The sequence below is a fragment of the Haematobia irritans genome, chromosome 3 (genome assembly GCF_050003625.1).
Source record: "Haematobia irritans isolate KBUSLIRL chromosome 3, ASM5000362v1, whole genome shotgun sequence".
NCBI classification, from domain to species: domain Eukaryota; kingdom Metazoa; phylum Arthropoda; class Insecta; order Diptera; family Muscidae; genus Haematobia; species Haematobia irritans.
The window spans coordinates 103,093,000-103,114,575 of record NC_134399.1 but is presented as its reverse complement, the minus strand read 5'-3'; the positions used below and the strand labels follow the sequence as shown (position 1 = coordinate 103,114,575).

The 21,576-nt window shown below is 29.7% G+C and overlaps 1 protein-coding gene across 1 annotated transcript in view; it reads right to left on the bottom strand.

Annotated features, from left to right (window-relative positions):
• LOC142232431 (uncharacterized) overlaps positions 1–8,459 on the bottom strand; it is a 231,730-nt gene extending 223,271 nt beyond the window's left edge. The window contains exon 1 of the mRNA XM_075303249.1: positions 8,400–8,459. The gene's annotated coding sequence lies outside the window, so the exon portion shown is untranslated. The remainder of the gene's footprint in view (positions 1–8,399) is intronic.
• Positions 8,460–21,576: the final 13,117 nt, after the last annotated feature.

The following is a 21,576-nucleotide window of genomic DNA, read 5'->3' as shown; positions in this document are numbered from 1 at the left end:
ATATATATATTCTGGGTCGTGGTGAAATTCTGAGTCGATCTGAGCATGTCCGTCCGTCCGTCCGTCTGTTGAAATCACGCTAACTTCCGAACGAAACAAGCTATCGACTTGAAACTTGGCACAAGTAGTTGTTATTGATGTAGGTCGGATGGGATTGCAAATGGACCATATCGGTCCACTTTTACGTATAGCCCCCATATAAACGGACCCCCAAATTTGGCTTGCGATCGCTCTAAGAGAAGCAAATTTCATCCGATCCGGCTGAAATTTGGTACATGGTGTTAGTATATGGTCTCTAACAACCACGCAAAAATTGGTCCATATCGGTCCATAATTACATAAGCCCCCATATAAACCGATCCCCCGATTTGGTTTGCGGAGCCTCTAAGAGAACCAAATTTCATCCGATCCGGCTGAAATGTGGTACATGGTGTTAGTATATGGTCTCTAATAACCATGCAAAAATTGGTCCACATCGGTCCATAATTATATATAGCCCCCATATAAACCGATCCCCCGATTTGGCTTGCAGAGCCTCTAAGAAACGAAAATTTCATCCGATCCGGCTGAAATTTGGTACATGGTGTTGGTATATGTTCTCTAATGACCATGCAAAAATTGGTCCATATCGGTCCATAATTATATATAGCCCCCATATAAATCGATTCCCAGATTTGTCCTCCGGTGCCTCTTGGAGGAGCAAAATTCATCCGGTCCGGTAGAAATTTTGAACATGGTGTTAGAATGTCGTCTCTAACAAACACGCAAGATTTGGTCCATATCGGTCCATAATTATATATAGTCCCCATATAAACCGTTCCCCAGATTTGGAGGAGCAAAATTCATCCGATCCGGTTGAAATTTGCAACGTGGTTTTAGTATAAGGCCGCTAATATCCATGCCAAAATTGGTCCATATCGGTCTATAGTTATATATAGCCGATCCCCAATCGCACAAAAATTGGTCCATATCGGTTCATATTCATGGTTGCCACTCGAGCCAAAAATAATCTACCAAAATTTTATTTTTATAGAAAACATTGTCAAAATGTTATTTCTATCGAAAATTTTGTCAAAATTTTATTTCTATAGAAAATTTTGTAAAAATTTTATTTCTATAGAAAATTTTGTAAAAATTTTATTTCTATAGAAAATTTTGTAAAAATTTTATTTCTATAGAAAATTTTGTCAAAATTTTATTTCTATAGAAAATTTTGTCAAAATTTTATTTCTATAGAAAATTTGGCAAAATTTTATTTCTATGAAAATTTTTTTTCAAATTTTATTTCTATAGAAAATGTTGTCAAAATTTTATTTTGTCAACATTTTATTTTGTCAAATTTTTATTTCTATAGAAACTTTAAACTTAATTATATACGTATTTAATCGGCCTTTTTTAGTTTAACCCTTTCACTACCGAAATAAACCTAATATTAAAAACTTTAATTTTTCTTCTGTTTTTACATGTGGAACAAAAATTTTCATTTTGAGAACCTACCTCAATTACTTCAAGAGCTATATGAGATTCTTCTGAAAACTTGATTCTTGAATTGTGACTAAATGGCCTTACGAATATAAGCGACATTTAGCCTATACTATCTTTCACAGTGTGAGAAAAAATACAAAAAAGAAACCGTAAAGGTATCAGCTATAGTTTTTGTATAAATGTCCATTTACAGTAGAATAATTGTATCAAATTTACGTATTTTTCGTTTATTGTTAAAGAAGTTAATAAAAATATATTTTAGTACTCATGAATATGGAAAATATGTATAGCTTATTTAGATTGAAGCCTCTACTTTAAAATAACGTCGAGAAATATATCGAAACTAAGTGGGAAAATAGAATTTGGTATCTTTTTCGAATGTCCTTCTAAGTGGACATCGGTAGTGAAAGGGTTAATATATACTACGTATGGACTACCTTGTAATTCAGAAGACGATGTTAGGAAGTTTTAAGATACCTTGCCATCGGCAAGTGTTACCGCAACCCAATTAATTCGATTGTGGAGGGTACATAAGCTTCGGCCTGGCCGAACTTACGGCCGTATATACTTGTTTTTGCCGGGATATTACTCAAATTGCATGTAGGTTTTACATAATTATATTCCCCGATTTTCGGCTACATTACCCACTCTCACTGAGCGATTTCCTCCTTTTAATAATGGACTCAATATTATGGGCATACTAACTCTGTATGTTTAAAATCAAGTATAGCTCCTAATATCAGGCATTTACGTTCAGATTGGTATAAAGCTCCGGTAAAAATGTACTCTTAATATGCTTAAATATCGACACACGCTTTATCTACCAAACCTATCTCAATGGTACCCCACACGTGCTTATGTTTACTAATTCAATACCCCTATTGAAGTGTACACTAAAAAAAAATATTTACGTGGTATTAACGATTACGCAACCTAAATTTTAGGAGGCGAAATTTACAAAATATTAAGGACAACTTCCTTTAAAATAATGAAATTTTAATTAAAATAAAGTTTATAATCTTTGCTTCAAATTTTTTTTCATTAAATTTAGGACACAAATTTTGTAAATTTGCGTCTGTTTACATTTGGAATATTTTGGATATTTTTTCCCAAAGGACCGGCGGAGCACTGCTGAAGCAAAAACAAAAACAAGTGGATGAGGCTCTGTCGCAGCATGAAAAACCAAAAGTCATTTAAGGCACAACAAAAACAAAACGCTTTCTACTAGATCATTTATATCTTAATCCACGAACTTCTTTATTTCAAATCGTACTTTCTTATAAATATTATTTCGAGAGCGATAACAATTTCAGGGAAATCCAAAAAAATTGACTGTCTAGTAGACAACTTTATGCTATCCAAGATTCTTACGAACTAACTTAAAATATATGCATGCAATAATAATAAAAACAATAACGAGTAACAGTGAATTCTTAACTAGATAAAGATAATCCCAGGACCGCAGCTAAATGGCCACATCTGCAAATAACCAGGAGACAACGTTTATCCACAACGGATTTCTAAGACCTTTCCATAGATGGCGTTAATTTCGTTACTCCAACAAAATATATTCTCAACCTAAACAGCGTCCCTTCGTTAAAGTCGCATATCTTTGAACTAATGCTAATTTTCCTTAAAGTAAAGAAACACATTTTCGATTTAAAGAAATTGTCTTTAAATTAACTGAAATATTGAAACTTAAGATTTAAGATAAAAACGCTTCAAATATAGGCTAATACTTATTTTGGGAATTTGGCGTCTTTGGTTTAAAGTTTTTGTTGGAATTAAGAAAATATTTTTTACTTTGAAATTATAATTTGGATTTTTAAACTAGCATTTGTTTGTACATGGGTACCTTTATTAATAAACCGCGAAAAAAGAATGAAAATCTGATAAATGAGATCTGTATCCTAATTTTAATTTTATTGGTTCTAGATTTAAAGCCAGATAGGTCACTAAAAAATTTCTTTATTTTAAAGAAGCCGCATCTTTGGCTCGGAATCAATACCAAAATCCTTAAAGGATGATCAAAATCTTTGGATCCGAGTAAACTTTTTTGAGTGTCGAAAATCCATAATAATTTCAAAATTTAAAAAGTATGCAATTTTTGTCATGCCTGTTTACGACTTATAATTTTTATTTTTTGGGAGCAATACTATAAGTACTAAAGAATATTTTCTATATGTATAAAGAATCATCAAAAAAACTGCAGAGTTAAATATAGCAAAAAAATTTGGAAGTTCTTCCAAAGGCACAACTTTAAAAGCACTTCCAGAAGATGCACTCCCAATGATGTTCTTTATTTTAACTACTTTAACTATTATAAAAAATTGATTCTTTTTTTATAATATTGTTTTTTGATACTTTTAATGGGTAATTTTAACTTTCTTTGTTTCAAAGAGGTTAAAAACAGAGTAAGAATTCATAAAATGGTACAAATCATTTAAATTTTGTCGAAAAAATGCTAAATCCAATCTGAAAAAATTGTGAATTTTTGAAAATATTTGAGGTCAAACGTTTCCGACAAACCTTAGAATTCATTAAAAATTATAAAAAATTATAAAAATTATTTATGTGACAAAATATCACATAATTTTTTAATTTACATCCAAAACATTGAATTCGGATCACACCTAAAGAAGTAATGCAAATTCAGTGCAACGGCTGTTGAAATGGAGGACTTCCGTCCTATGACAAGCCCATGTTAAATTCATCGCTTCTGCGTCAATTTTGCACCACTTCCGGATCCAAAAAGAACATTTTCATTAGTTTTTTGGCGACGCTTTTTTTACTGGGATATGTATCGTCTTATTTTCCTAAATTTAGTCATAATATCCTTATTTTCCAACCAATATTACTCAAAATTGGCACAATGTAATCTTCTTTAGTATAAACTGAAAATTAGATATAGCTCCCATACATATGCATCGCAAAGATTTTACAAAATGTGACTATAATACTCTTATTTATTAACTAATGTTTCTCAAATTTCAAATTTTGATGTACTAGCTGAACGTAGACTTACATAAACCCCTTACAGAAATATATTGCTCGATTTTCACAAATTGGATTCACTACCCACACTAATTGAGTGAATTTTATTTCTATAGACAATTTTATCAACATTTTATTACTATAGAAATTTTGTCAAAATTTTATTTCTATACAAAAAGTTTGTCAAAATGTTAATTCTATAGAAAATTTTGTCAAAATTTTATTTCTATAGAAAATTCAAAAAATTCAATTCAAAATCAAATTTCAAATTTTGATGTGTTATCTGAACTTAGACTTACATAAAGCCCTTTTTTTAATTTTTTGTATTTATAATAATATTTTTATTTCAATACAAAAATTTGTCAAAATGTTAATTCTATAAAAAAATTTATCAACATTTTATTTCTATAGAATATTTTGTCTAAATTTTATTTCTATAGAAATTTTGTCAAAATTTCATTTCTATACATTTTTATTTCTATACAAAAAGTTTGTCAAAATGTTAATTCTATAGCAAATTTTATCAACATTTTATTTCTATAGAAAATTTTGCCAAAATGCTATTTCTACAGAAAATTTCTATAGGAAATTTTGTCAAAATTTCATATCTATGGAAAACTTTGTCAAAATTTTATTTGTATAGAAAGTTTTATCAATATTTTATTTCTATAGAAAATTTCGTCAAAATTTTATTTCTATAGAAAATTTTGTCAAAATTTTATATCAATGGAAAATTTTGTCAAAATTTTATATCAATGGAACATTTTGCCAAAATTTTATATCTATAGAAAATTTGTTAAAAATTTCATTTCTATAGAAAATTTTGTCAAAATTTTATTTCTATAGAAAATTTTATCAACATTTTATTTCGATAGAAAATTTTGTCAAAATTTTATTTCTATAGAAAATTTTGTCAAAATTTAATTTCAATAGAAAATTTTTTCAAAATTGAATATCTATAGAAATTTTTTTAAAAATTTCATTTCTATAGAAAATTTTATCAACATTTTATTTCTATAGAAAATTTTGTCAAAATTTGATTTGTATAGAAAAATTTTGTCAAAATTTTATATCTAGCTGAACGTAGACTTACATAAAGCCCTTACAGAAATATATTGCTCGATTTTCACAAATTGGATTCACTACCCAAGGCCGTATTCAGGGGGGGGAGATGAGGGGGATCAACCCCCCCCCCCCCCGAAATGAATGAATATTTTTATATAAATAAATATATATTTTTAGCTGCATAGAAAAATCTTATCGAAGATGTTGAAGAAAAGCAGGAGGTTTTATTTTGAAAAACGCTTACCTATAAAACTTGCACAAATCATAGAATACTAGTTGAAAAGCCCGTCAAACGACGGTCGAAAAAAACAAATTGTTTTTGTTCTCGCACCACAAATTTCATTTTTGGAAAATGTCTTTCTGCTTTTTATTTGTGTTTGTTGTTCTTTTTGTGAACATGACTCGCTTTGTTTGGCCATAGCAACAACAACGAAACAGCCAAACACACATGTGTAAATGAAATGGCGCAAAACCTGCGAAAAGAACCTGCCTAAATCAGCGATGGAAGAAATAAAGAGTTTTTTCCAAACGTGCATATTCTTTTAAAAATTTTGGTCACTTTGCCAGTTACTCAGGGATGGAAAATACAATTTTTTAGAAAGTACAAAAAAGGTATTTTTTGAGCGGAAAGGTACTTTTTACTAAATTTCAACAAAAATTTCACTGGAAAATTATTGTCAAGAGACTAAATTTTAAAGAAAATAAAATTTTGACAAGATTTTCTATATGAAAAAAAATTTGCAAAAATTTTCTATAGAAATAAAATTTTGCAAAAAAAAATCTGTAGAAAAAAAAATGTTGCAAAATTTTTTTTATAGAAATAAAATTTTGCAAAAATTTCCTATAGAAATAAAATTTGTACAAAATTTTCAATTGAAATAAAATTTTGACAAAATTTTCTATAAAAATAAAATTTTGCAAAAATTCTATATAGAAGTAAAATTTTGACAACATTTTCTACCGAAATAAAAAATCGATAATATAGAATCGCATTCTTTTTTCGACTAAAACATTCTTGAAGTTCAATAAAATCCTGTTTTTGGACTATGTCTTTTACAAAATAGAGATTTTCTTCCCACATGAACATGTCTGTTTTGCCATATTTGTAAAAGACTATTAGCAAATAAGGTTGATAAAGACTTTCTCAAAATATTAAAATATTTTGTCAAAGCTATTGTACCATAAATCTGATATCGACTCAAAAATGTCTACACAAAAGGTACTAAATCATTCGCGGGGATACTACGGTACGGACCGGGGTGAAAAAGTATTGAAAAAAGTACTATAGTACTGCATTTTCCATCCCTGCAGTTACTACGTACTCATCCGAACTTTCATTTTCAACAATGAAGAGATTAAAGACGTATCTTAGAAATTCGACTAGCGAGAGTAGACTCAATGGATTGGCATTAATGTCGGTTCATCGCCGAATAAATGTGCCGACTGAAGAAGTAATTGATTTATTTGCTGCCCAAAAAGCCCGTCGACTCAATTTAATATTATAAAAATATTGTATACATACCTATACATAAATAAAATTTTCTATATGAATATTTTTTTTAAGTTTAACCCCCCCTGAATTAAAATCCTGGCTACGTCACTTGTCACTACCCACACTAATTGAGTGAATTTTATTTCTATAGACAATTTTATCAACATTTTATTACTATAGAAATTTTGTCAAAATTTTATTTCTATACAAAAAGTTTGTCAAAATGTTAATTCTATAGAAAATTTTGTCAAAATATTATTTCTATAGAAAATTTTGTTAAAATATTATTTCTATAGAAAATTTTGTCAAAATATTATTTCTACAGAAAATTTTGCCAAAATATTATTTCTATAGAAAATTTTGCAAAAATTTTATTTCTATTGAAAATTTTTTCAAAATTTTGTGTCTATAGAAAAAATTTGTCAAAAATTTTATTTCTATAGAAAATTTTGTCAAAATTTTATTTCTGATTATTAATTTTGTTCGGCTTGAGGTCATAGAAACAATCGATTATTGATGTGTTTTAATGACAAGAGAATGAATTTCATCAGTGAATTCCTGAAAGATTGGAAGAAAGGTGGCACTCTACTTCTAAATTTGAGATAAAATTGAGTTAAACTGAAGCATTGGTGGCAGTTTTGTGACAGGTTTTTCAGTGTCACCATGTCTTAATTTCCCGTTAGGATTTTTTTAACTTAAATTGTCTATATTTATGTACATATAAAACTTTATTCAGCTGATGACACTTCAATATTTATATTGTGGTCTATAATAATTTTATCCATGATTTCCACTTAAATTTGCAAAATCCCCCCAAAATCTCCTACCAGAGTCAATTTTTATGTTATTTGTTGAAGATCGAAAATGCTTAAGCCTTGGACCACATTTCATCAGTAATCCTTTACAAATTCTTGCTTACAATCCGTTTTTATTTTATTTGTGCAAGCATTCGAATTTCATATCGGTGTCTGTTTTCCACTATCAGCTTTATACCATATCCAGCACTCGTTGCTAAATGATGATGGTGTTTTTATGAAAAATTGCTGGAATTATTGTTATTTCTCTGGTGGTTTCATTTTGCTTCGACAAGGTTTTATTACCAGCAATTTTTGCCACAATTCAAAAGGATTCTTATGGCATAACTCTCTGTCTGCCCTTTGCATTTGCAAGAGTATGGGGGGTTTAAGGTTTGTAAACTATTTTGTAAATGAAGGAATTTCTCGAAAAACAATGTGGATGCATGAAAAAAAAAATTATGGTAACATTGCGTTATCAAATTTACCGTTTTACAGGTTGGCGTTTTTTACTGCTTTTTTTATTGTGACTATCATTTAAAATAAGTGAATTCTCGAAATTGGCTTACCGTGATTTATAACGCTTTTTAAATTGGTTTCAATTTAAATGAATTTATAATCATGAGAGTTGAATCTGTAATTAAAAGAAATATTCAATGAGGAAATTAATTTGGGAGACATAATAATGAAAAATATATTGAAATCGGTCTTATAACGGGTATGATAAGATTATAATGAAAAACAAGTATATAGGCCGTATGTTCGGCCAGGCCGAAGCTTATGTACTCTTCACCATGGATTGCGGAGAAGCTTCTTCTAAGCACTGCCATCCACAATCGAATTACTTAAGTTGCGGTAACGCTTGCCGATGGCAAGGTATCTTAAAACCTCCTAACACCGTCTTCTAAATTGTATGTAAGTCCATACATGGTATATATTAAGTAAAAAAAGATCGATTAAATATTTATATAACTCAGTTTGAGAAAATATTCTATAGAAATAAAATTTTGACAAAATTTTCTATAGAAATAAAATTTTAACAAAATTTTCTATAGAAATAATATTTTCACAAAATTTTCTATAGAAATAATATTTTCACAAAATTTTCTATAGAAATAACATTTTCACAACATTTTCTATAGAAATAACATTTTGACAAAATTTTCTATAGAAATAAAATTTTGACAAAATTTTCTATAGAAATAAAATTTTGACAAAATTTTCTATAGAAATGAAATTTTAACTAAATTTTCTATAGAAATAAAATTTTAACAAAATTTTCTATAGAAATGAAATTTTAACAAAATTTTCTATAGAAATAAAATTTTAACAAAATTTTCTACAGAAATAAAATTTTGAGAAAATTTTCTATAGAAATAAAATTTTGACAAAAATTTCTATAGAAATAGACTTTTGACAAAATTTTCTATAGAAATTAAATTTTAACAAAATTTTCTATAGAAATAAAATTTTAACAAAATTTTCTAAAGAAATAAAATTTTGAAAGAATATTCTATAGAAATAAAATTTTGACAAAATTTTCTATAGAAATAAAATTTTTTACAAAATTTTCTATAGAAATAAAATTTTGCTAGATTATTTTTGGCTCGAGTGGCAACCATGATTATGAACCGATATGGACCAATTTTTGTGTGATTGGAGATCGGCTATACATAACTATAGACCGATATGGACCAATTTTTGCATGGATGTTAGAGACCATATACTAACACTACGTTCCACATTTGAACCGGATCGGATGAATTTTGGTCCTCCAAGAGGTTCCGGAGGTCAAATCTGGAGAACGGTTTATATGGGGGCTATATATAATTATGGACCGATATGGACCAATTCTGGCAATGTTTTTAAAGATCATATACTAACGCCATATTCCAAATTTCAACCGGATTGGATGAAATTTGCTTCTCTTAGAGGTTCCGTAAGCCAAATTTTCTATATAAATAAAATTTTGCTAGATTATTTTTGGCTCGAGTGGCAACTATAATTATGAACCGATATGGGCCAATTTTTGTGTGATTGGAGATCGGTTATATGTAACTATAGACCGATATGGACCAATTTTTGCATGGATGTTAGAGACCATATACTAACATCACGTTCCGCATTTGAACCGGATCGGATGAATTTTGGTCCTCCAAGAGGTTCCGGAGCTCAAATCTGGAGAACGGTTTATATGGGGGTATATATAATTATGGACCGATATGGACCAATTCTGGCAATGTTTTTAAAGATCATATACTAACACCATATTCCAAATTTCAACCGGATTGGATGAAATTTGCTTCTCTTAGAGGTTCCGTAAGCCAAATTTTCTATAGAAATAAAATTTTGCTAGATTATTTTTGGCTCGAGTGGCAACCATAATTATGAACCGATATGGACCAATTTTTGTGTGATTGGAGATCGGCTATATGTAACTATAGACCGATATGGACCAATTTTTGCATGGATGTTAGAGACCATATACTAACACCACGTTCCACATTTGAACCGGATCGGATGAATTTTGCTCCTCCAAGAGGTTCCGGAGGTCAAGTCTGGAGAACGGTTTATATGGGGGCTATATATAATTATGGACCGATATGGACCAATTCTGGCAATGTTTTTAAAGATCATATACTAACACCATATTCCAAATTTCAACCGGATTGGATGAAATTTGCTTCTTTTAGAGACCCCAAATCTGGGAATCGGTTTATATGGGGGCTATATATAATTACCAACGGATATGGACCAATTTTTGCATGGTTGTTAGAGACCATATACCAACATCATGTACCAAATTTCAGCCGGATCGGATGAAATTTGCTTCTCTTTGAGGCTCCGCAAGCCAAATCTGGGGATCGGTTTACATGGGGGCTATATATAATTATGGACCGATGTGGACCAATTTTTGCATGGTTGTTAGAGACCATATACCAAAATCATGTACCAAATTTCAGCCGGATATATATATATATATATATATATATATATATATATATATATATATATATATATATATATATATATATATATATATATATATATATATATATATATATATATATATATATATATATATATATATATATATATATATATATATATATATATATATATATATATATATATATATATATATATATATATATATATATATATATATATATATATATATATATATATATATATATATATATATATATATATATATATATATATATATATATATATATATATATATATATATATATATATATATATATATCCCATATAAACCGATCCCCAGGTTTGGCTTACGGAGCCTCTAAGAGAAGCAAATTTCATCCAATCGGGATGAAATTTGGTACGTGTTATTATATGGTGTCTAATAACCATGCAGCAATTGGTTCTTATCGGTCCATATTTATATATAGTCCTTATATAAACCGATCCTCAGATTTGACCTCCGGAGCCTCTTGAAGGAGCAAAATTCATCCGATCCGGTTGAAATTTGGTACATTTCGCTAATGTATGGCCGATAACAACCATGCCTAAATTGGTCCATATCGATTTATATTATATATAGCCCCCAAATAAACCGATCCCCAATCACAGAAAAATCACGATTGCCACTCGATCTAAAAATAATCTACCAAAATTTTATTGCCATTGGAAATTTTGTCAACATTTTATATTTCTATAGAAAATTTTGTCAAAATTTTATTACTTTATTTTTTAAAATTCAATCAATATATATATATTTTTTTTAATTCAATTAAAATTTTAATTGGAAAACTTTTGGCGATAATGTTTTTCTGTGTAGTGGCTGGAATACCACTACCTCTTGGCCTAATATTATCTTTATATTCAAACTATTACAGTGCTTCTTTTATAGCCCAGCAAAAAAGCGTCGCCAAAAAAAGTACTGAAAATGTTCTTTTTGTATCCGGAAGTGGTGCAACATTGACGCAGAAGCGATGAATTTAACATGGGCTTGTCATAGGACGGAAGTCCTCAATTTCAACAGCCGGTGCACTGAATTTGCATCACTTCTTTAGGTGTGATCCGAATTCAATGTTTTGGTTGTAAATTAAAAAATTGTGTGATATTTTGTCAAATAAATAATTTTTATAATTTTTTATAATTTTTTATGTATTCTAACGCTTGTCTGTAACGTTTGACCTCAAATATTTTCAAAAATGCACAATTTTTTCAGATTGGATTTAGCATTTTATTTCGACAAAATTTAAATAATTTGCACCATTTTATGAATTCTTAAACTGTTTTTAACCAATTTGAAACAAAAAAGTTACATCTAATTATACAATTATTCTTCGAGCTTTATGGACAGATATAGATTAAGGAACATGGTTAATAGAGCCATTGAAAAGAAAACGCCAGATACCAATCTATACACGCCTGGACTGTACATGTTTCGGTTCGGGCGAATGAAAAAATCATAATAAATAAATAATAAAATAAAGAACATCATTTGGAGTACATCTTCTGGAAGTGCTTTTAAAGTTGAGCCTTTGGAAGAACTTCCAAATTTTTTCTCTCTTAGACTCTCCGCAAGCCAAATCTTGGGGTCTGTTTATATGGGGGCTATACGTAAAAGTGGACCGATATGGCCCATTTGCAATACCATCCGACCTACATCAATAACAACTACTTGTGCCAAGTTTCAAGTCGATAGCTTGTTTCGTTCGGAAGTTTGCGTGATTTCAACAGACGGACGGACATGCTTAGATCGACTCAGAATTTCACCACGACCCAGAATATATATATACTTTATGGGGTCTTCGAGCAATATTTAGATGTGTTACAAACGGAATGACAAAGTCAATATACCCCCATCCTATGGTGGAGGGTATAAAAACAGGTAAGTTGCAAAGAGATCGAGTGAATTCTTTTATTGCTATTCCTTTGGTATTTGGTTCAAATAGCTTTTAATGCCAACAATCGATAGAAATGGCTAACCATAGTGACATCCTTCATACACCTTCCTAGTCGTGTTAAAGAAAAATGCTGAACAATTGACATTGTTGATTTGGTTGCAATTCGTTTTGGTTTCCGATTTATCTGATATGTCAAAAACATTCGAAGTTTGGCTACTAACATTGGAGTTAACCTTTTGATTGGTTTGGTACTCAGTTTTCAATTTAGTTTAATGTCTATGTGGATACAATTGATTCCTGTTGACATCATCACCTGGAAAATTGGTTTGTTTTCGAAAGAAATTTTGTTAAGGCCTTTCCTCGGAAAGTGTTTGAATGAATGTGGTTTGTTGTTTTCCCCCTTACATAGTGCAATCGATTCGAATCTATGGTGTTTGATTGCAAATAGAATTTTTGGGAAAAACTGCATTGCATTGTTGTTTTTTGTGGTTATTTGGAATTGATTTTTAATCCACAAAATTTGAATTCATAGAGAAGTGAAACTATGGAAAATGTGAGGTATTTGTGATTCAAATGTATTTCAAAGAGCTATAAGACTGCATATGAGTAATCAAAAGAGTTTCTTCATGGTTGTGGTATTGCATTGCTTTGTGATGAATAAATTTTATTACTTTTCTTCTATGACTAATATTTAAGTATTTAATCTTTAATGGTTCATTTATGGTGAGGTTTTTAGAGATGCAAATATTTCATCGTTTCATGGATGTTTCATCCTGCGGACTACCAGACGGAAATAATGAAACGCTTTAAAAAGTATGTCCCTCATTACAGAGCATACACCCAGAGAAGGAAGGAACATATTTCAAGAGCACCATGTTACTTTTTCATGGCGCCCACAAGCAAAAAAATAATTCTTTCCTCCCAAACGAAATTTTAGACAAACAAAGTTCGTTTCTCATTTGCTTTTCGTTGAAGGGAAGTGTATTTGGAAGAAAAGTATATACTTTTTGTGATAAACGTTTATTCATTTCCAGGATGTAAAAACAATTTCATAAAGACTAACTCAAAAAAAAATTTTCTGGCTAATTGCATTTTCCCTCACATCTTTCTCACTTCCACGAAGTTTTGTTTAGTTCTTAGCACCTTTCTCTGTAATACAAACAATGTAGAAGAAATTATACGATTTTATAAATTTTTAATTTTTTTTTACCTTTCGCCTGGACGGAGAATCGAACCGCGGACCATGCAATTTGTAAGCCAACACTCTATCCACTGAGCTATGTGGCCGTTATTATCATCAATAGACAATTACCCATATATGTTATATTTATATAGCATAGCGTGCGGCGTCCACGAGCCGATTAAACAAAGTTTATTTAACAGAAAAATACATTTAGTTGGGCACCATGGAGCAGTGGTTGCTCGTCCGACTTGCATGCCAAGGGTCGTGGGTTCGATCCCTGCTAAGACCAAAGTTTTTTTTTTTTTTACATATATTCCAGATATGGTCGGAAGATTCCAAAAAAATGTTCCACATTATATTCTACTATATTAAATTTTTACTATGAACTGTAAAATGTGTCTTATTAAAGACCTAAAGTCAGAAAAGAACAGTGTTTGATATAAACGAAATGGACTGTGTTGTTGGTTCAAAAATAACTTTTTTTTATTGAAAAAATAAAAAATTTGTACCAAACGAATTTTTTGGTGATAAAAGTGTATACTTTTCGAAGCAATTCAAAAAACTCTAACAAAAGAAAAACGTTTTCGGTACACGTTTTCCAAACGTTTTTTTTTCTTTGCGTGCATGTAATGCTAATAAATGAAACCATCTTTAAATGTGTTGACTTTTTGTGTCTTGACTATAAAGCAAAAAGGCTTTTAAAAATTGCAGATAAAATTCAACACTTTATTTTACAAACATTTTTATGCCCACCACCATAGAATGGGGGTATAATAAGTTTGTCATTCCGTTTGTAACACATCGAAATATCGATTTCCGACTATATAAATTTTATATATTCTCGATCAGGGAGAAATTCTAAGACGATATAAGCATGTCCGTCTGTCTGTCTGTCTGTCTGTCTGTGTGTTGTAATCACGCTACAGCCTTGAATAATGACGCTATCGTCCTGAAATTTGGCACAGATTCATGTTTTGTCTGCAGGCAGGCCAAGTTCAAGTTTTGATATAGTCCCCATATAAACCGACCTGCCGATTTGGGGTCTTGGGCTTTTAAAACCCGTAGTTTTTATCCAATTTGCCTGAAATTGGAAATCTAGACGTGCTTTAGTACCATGGTATACCACCATGGCTATACCACCCCATATAGACCGATTTCCGGATTTTGCTTCTTGGGCGTTTATAAACTGTATTTACAACCTGATTTGCCTGAAATTGGAAATCTAACGGTATTTTGGGACCATAAAGAGGCGTGTCGCAAATGGTCCGTATCGGTCCATGTTTTCGTACAGCCTCCATATAGACCCCCAATATAGTATAGGGTCTCTAACAACCATGCAAAAATTGGGTCACATCGGTACATAATAATATATAGCCCCCATATAACCCGATCCCCAGATTTGACCTCCGGAGCCTCATAGATGAGCAAAATTCATACGATGCGGTTGAAATTTGGTACGTGGTGTTAGTTTATGGTCTCTGACAACCATGCATGAATTGGTTCATATTATATGTAGCCACATAAATCGATCCGCAGATTTGACCTCCGGAGCCCCTTGGAAGAGCCAAATTCACCCGATCCGGTTGAAATTTGGTAAGTGGTGTTATTATATGGTCTCTAACAACCATGCAAAAATTGGTCCATACCTGCCTTAATTACATATAAGCCCCATTTAAACCGATCTCCAGAGTTGACCTCCGGATCTCTTGGAGGAGCAAATTTCATCCGACCCGGTTGAAATTTGGTACTTGTTGAAATTTGGTACATTGCGCTAGTATATGGCCGCTAACAACCATGCCAAAATTGGCCGATCCCCAAAAATAATCTACCAAAATTTTAATACTATAGAAAATTTTGTCAAAATTTTATTACTATAGTAAATTTTGTCAACATTTTATTGCTATAGAAAATTTTGTCAAAATTTTATTTCTATAGAAAATTTTGTCAAATTTTATTGCTATAGAAAATTTTGTCAAAATTTTATTTCTATAGAAAATTTTGTCAAATTTTATTGCTATAGAAAATTTTGTCAAAATTTTATTTCTATAGAAAATGTTGTCAAACTGAATTATTTACGTATTTAATCGGCTTTTTTGTTTAATATATACCCCGTACGGACTTACGTACAAATGAGAACACGGTGTTAAGAAGTTTTACGATACCTTGTCATCGGCAAGTGTTACCGCAACCCAAGTAATTCGATTGTGGATGACAGTCTTTATTAAAAGTTTCTATGCAATCCATGGTGGAGGGTACATAAGATTCGGCTTGGCCGACCTTACGGCCGCATATACTTTTTTTTTGTAATTAAGAAAGCTCTTTTTTGCTTTGAAGTACCTCTTATAATTTGGATTTTGAAACTGGAATTTGTTTCTACGAATACCTTAATAAATCGCAAAGAGAATGACAATTTAATGAATCCTAATATCCTAATTTTAATTTTCATGATCGTACACTGAAAAAAATATTTACGTAATATTAAAGATTACGCAACCTAAATTTTAGAAAGCGCAATTTACAAATTACTAAGGACAAATTTCTTTAAAATAATGAAATTTTAATTAAGAAGAAGTTTATAATCTTTGCTTCAATTTTTTCTTAAATTTAGGACACAAATTTTAGAAATTTGCGTCCCTCGGTTAAAATCGTATATCTTTGAACCAAGGTAAATTTTCTTTAAAGTAAAGAAATCGTCCATAAATTAACTGGAATATTGAATCTTTAAATTTAGGATAAAAACGCTTCAAATATAGGCTAAGACTCGTTTTGAGGATTTAGTATCTTGGTTTAAAGTTTTTTTTGGAAAAAAAAAGCATTTTGTACATTGATGTATCCGTTATAGTTTGGATTTTTAAACTGACATTGCTTGTACGTCAAAAATGTGTTTCTTTATTTAAGTAAAATTAGCCTTAGTTCAAAGACATGCGACTTTAACGGAGGGACGCAAATTTACAAAATTTGTGTCCTAAATTTAATGAATAAAAATTTTTGAAGCAAAGATTATAAACTTTATTTTAATTAAAATTTCGTTATTTTAAAGAAATTTGTCCTTAATATTTTGTAAATTTCGCATCCTTAAGGGACGCAAATTTACAAAATTTTAAATTTAATGAATAAAAATTTTTGAAGCAAAGATTATAAACTTTATTTTAATTAAAATTTCGTTATTTTAAAGAAAATTGTCCTTAATATTTTGTAAATTTCGCATCCTAAAATTTAGGTTGCGAAATCTTTAATATCACGTAAATATTTTTTTCAGTGTAGGACACGTCTTGGACGTCCTGGCACAATTTAGCAGGAGTACCCCATAGACAGGAACCAACCTCGGACAAACTCTTAGAAATCTATTTTATTTTGGGCATCCGAATCGCATTCGAACTTTTGAAAACTATTGAAATAACAGGTTGGCTGATAAGTCCCCGGTCTAACAAAGAAAAACACATTTTTTTTGTCAAAATTGGTTTTTTTATTCAACATAGTTCCCTTCAAGAGCGATACAACGATTATAACGACCTTCCAATTTTTTTATACCATTTTGGTAGTACTCCTTCGGTTTTGCCTCAAAATAGGCCTCAGTTTCGGCGATCGCCTCTTCGTTGCAGCCAAATTTTTTTCCTGCGAACATCCTTTTGAGGTCTGAGAACAAGAAAAAGTCGCTGGGGCCAGATCTAGAGAATACGGTGGGTGGGGAAGCAAGTCGAAACCCAATTCATGAATTTTGCCATCGTTCTCAATGGCTTGTGGCACGGTGCGTTGTCTTGGTGGGACAACACTTTTTTCTTCTTCATATGGGGCCGTTTTGCCGCGATTTCGACCTTCAAACGCTCCAATAACGCCATATAATAGTCACTGTTGATGGTTTTTCCCTTCTCAAGATAATCGATAAAAATTATTCCATGCGCATCCCAAAAAAGAGAGGCCTTTACTTTGCCAGCGGATTTTTGAGTCTTTCCACGGTTCGGAGACGGTTCACCGGTCGCTGTCCACTCAGCCTTACAAGTTGTGGGTTCAAACCCAGTTTCGACCAAACATCAAAAAGTTTTTCAGCAGTTGATTATGCCCCTCAGTAATGCTGGTGGCATTTCTGAGTGTTTCAAAGCTTCTCTAAGTGTTTTCACTGCAATGTGGAACGCCGTTCGTAATCGGCTATAAAAAGGAGGTCCCTTGTCATTGCGCTTAACATAGAATAGGGCAGCACTCAGTGATAAGAGAGCCTGAAATATCGGGCTGCCATTATACCTAACCTAACCTAACTACGACCTCGGTTAGATTCACCATACCATCGATAAACACTGGCCATTATCGGAGTTTCATGGCCAAAAATTGAATCAAATTCATCGATTCACTGCACTGCTGTTGAGTTAATCTACGTCGAAAGTTGTCAAAAATAATCGCACGAAAATGTCCATCATTTAACAAAATTTTTTTTGGCGGGATGAAACTTTTAAATTTCACTAAACAATAGAAACAGCTCGTATGTCAAAACGTATAACCTTACAAATGTCAAGCTTTCCGATAGAGCTGTCAGTTGGCTAAAATCATCACTACTATTACTAATGCAACTTCGCCTGATACTGTTATAGAAAAACTTCCATTTAGATCCTTATTTCAAAGACCAAGATGAAAAATACTGTAAATTCAATCTGTCAGAACTTTTTGCCGCATTACTGATTTCAATCAAATGTTCAAATCCCTTTCATTATAATACCACTATAAACTTAATTCGAATTTAATTTCCACAACGTAATCCACTAATTCGTTTCACAGTATATACATCTACGATATTTAATGTAAATTCAATTCCAGTGAATTGCATATGCTAAATATTTATAATCATAATACTAACTTTTTCCACACAGTTTAACCAGATTAAAATGCCACTACAGAAAATTAAAAAAAAAATATAAATTAAATGAGCAAAACTGTTCAAACACAAATCCTATGTGTGTTTTTAATTGCAGGTGGTAATTTCACAAATTGACATTTTATTTGAACCAGTCGCCTACAAGTGTGCACATTTGCCAAATGGTTTTAATCATATTTTGATTATCATTTCGCTTGTATTACATTCGTATTTAGTGTGTGTTCTCTAGGGCTTTGAGGCGTGAATTAGAGAGTAAGAATTGTAATGGTTGGGCAGTATGGGCGGGGATTTAGATGAACAAGTGGAAAAGGATGAAAATTCTTACGTATTTGTGTCCTCTTCTTCTTCTTCTTCTTTGTAAAAAAGGGGGTGTTTTTTCTCTGCGATTCGTCGTAACTGTGCTTTAAAATTCTTAATTGTATGCTCGAGTCTGTGGGCAAAAACTTAACGATGTCTCAAGAACAGTAATGCTGCTGATTTTTCTCTAAACATCTTCCTTTTACTGTTTTTTTTTTTATACACACCACCAACGGTTAGTATACTCCCTATGGGTATACTAACTTTGCCATTCCGTTTGTAACACATCGGAATATTAGTCTCAGACCCCATAAAGTATATATTTCTGGTTCGCGATGAAATAGCTATGACCGTGCGTCTGTTTGGTGAGCTTCCACACAAAAAAACACTATTATATCTATAGAAAATGTTGCCAAAATTTTATTTCTAAAGAAAATTTTGCCAACATTTTTTTTGATATACAAAATTTTGCCAAAATTTTATTTCTATAAAAAATTTTGCCAAATTTTTATTTCTATAGAAAATTTTGCCAAAATTTTATTTCTATAAAAAATTTCGTCGAATTTTTATTTTTATAGAAAATTTTGTTGAAATTTTATTTCTAAAGAAAATTTTGTTGAAATTTTATTTCGATAGAAAATTTCGTCGGAATTTTATTTCTATTAGAAATTTTGCCAACATTTTATATCAAAAGAAAATTTTGCCAAAAATTTTTTTCTATAGAAGATCTATCAAAATTTTATTTGTATAGAAAATTGTGCCAAAATTTTATTTCAATAAAAATTAAATTCTATAGAAAATTTTGCCAAAATTATATTTCTATAGATAATTTCGACAAAATTTTATTTTTATAGAATTGTTTGCCAAAATTTTATTTCTATAGAAAATTCTACTAACATTTTATTTCTATAGAAAATTTTGCCGACATTTTATTTCTATAGAAAATCTATCAAAATTGTATTTCTATTGAAAATTTTGTCAAAATTTTATTTCTATAGAAAATTTTGCCAAAATTTTATTTCTATAGAAAATTTTACCAAAATTTTATTTCTATAAAATATTTTGCCAAAATTTTATTTCTATAGAAAATTTTGCCAAGATTTCATTTTTGTAGAAAATGTTGCCAAAATTTTATTTCTCTAGAAAATTTGGCCAAAAATTTAATTTTATAGAAAATTTTGCAAAAATTCTATTTCTATAGAAAATTTTGTCAAAATTTTAGTTCTATAGAAAATTTTGCCAAAATTTATTTCTTTAAAAAATTTTTGCCAAAATTTTATTTCTATAAAAAAATTTTGCCAACATTTTATTTCTATAAAAAATTTTGCCAAAATTATATTTCTATAGATAATTTCGACAAAATTTTATTTTATAGAAATGTTTGCCAAAATTTTATTTTTATAGAAAATTTTGCAAAAATTTTATTTCTATAGAAAACTTTGTCAAAATTTTAGTTCTATAGAAAATGTTGTCAAAATTTTTGTTTCCATAGAAAATTTTGCCAAGATTTTATTTCTATAGAAAATGTTGGCAAAATTTTATTTCTATAGAAAATTTTGTCAAAATTTTATTTCTATAGAAAATTTTGCCAAAATTATATTTCTATAGATAATTTCGACAAAATTTTATATTATAGAAATGTTTGCCAAAACTTTATTTATAAAGAAAATTCTACTCACATTTTATTTCTATAGAATATTTTGCCAAATTTTATTTCTATAGAAATTTTTGCCAAAATTTTATTTCTATAGAAAATTTTGTCAAAATTTTATTTCTATAGAAAATTATGCCAAAATTTTATTTCTATAAAAAATTTTGCCAAAATTTTATTTTTATAGAAAATTTTGCAAAAATTTTATTTCTATACAAAATTTTGCAAAAATTTTATTTCTATACAAAATTTTGTCAAAATTTTAGTTCTATAGAAAATTTTGCCAAAATTTATTTCTATAAAAAAATTTTGCCAAACTTATATTTCTATAGATAATTTCGACAAAATTTTATTTTATTGAAATGTTTACCAAAATTTTATTTCTATAGAAAATTCTACTAACATTTTATTTCTATAGAATATGTTGCCAAAATTTTATTTCTATAAACATTTTGCCAAAATTTTATTTCTATAAAAAATGTTGCCAAAATTTTATTCCTATAGAAAATTATGCCAAAATTTGATTTCTGTATAAAATTTTGCCAAAATGTTATTTCTATAGAAAATTATGCCAAAATTTTATTTCTATAAAAAAAATTTTCCAAAATTTTATTTCTATAAAAAATTTTGCAAAAATTTTATTTCTATAGAAAATTTTGTCAAAATTTTAGTTCTATAGAAAATTTTGCCAAAATTTATTTCTATAAAAAAATTTTGCCAACATTTTATTTCTATAGAAAATTTTGCCAAAATTATATTTCTATAGATAATTTCGACAAAATTTTATTTTATTGAAATCTTTGCCAAAATATTATTTCTATAGAAAATTCTACTAACATTTTATTTCTATAGAAATTTTTGCCAAAAT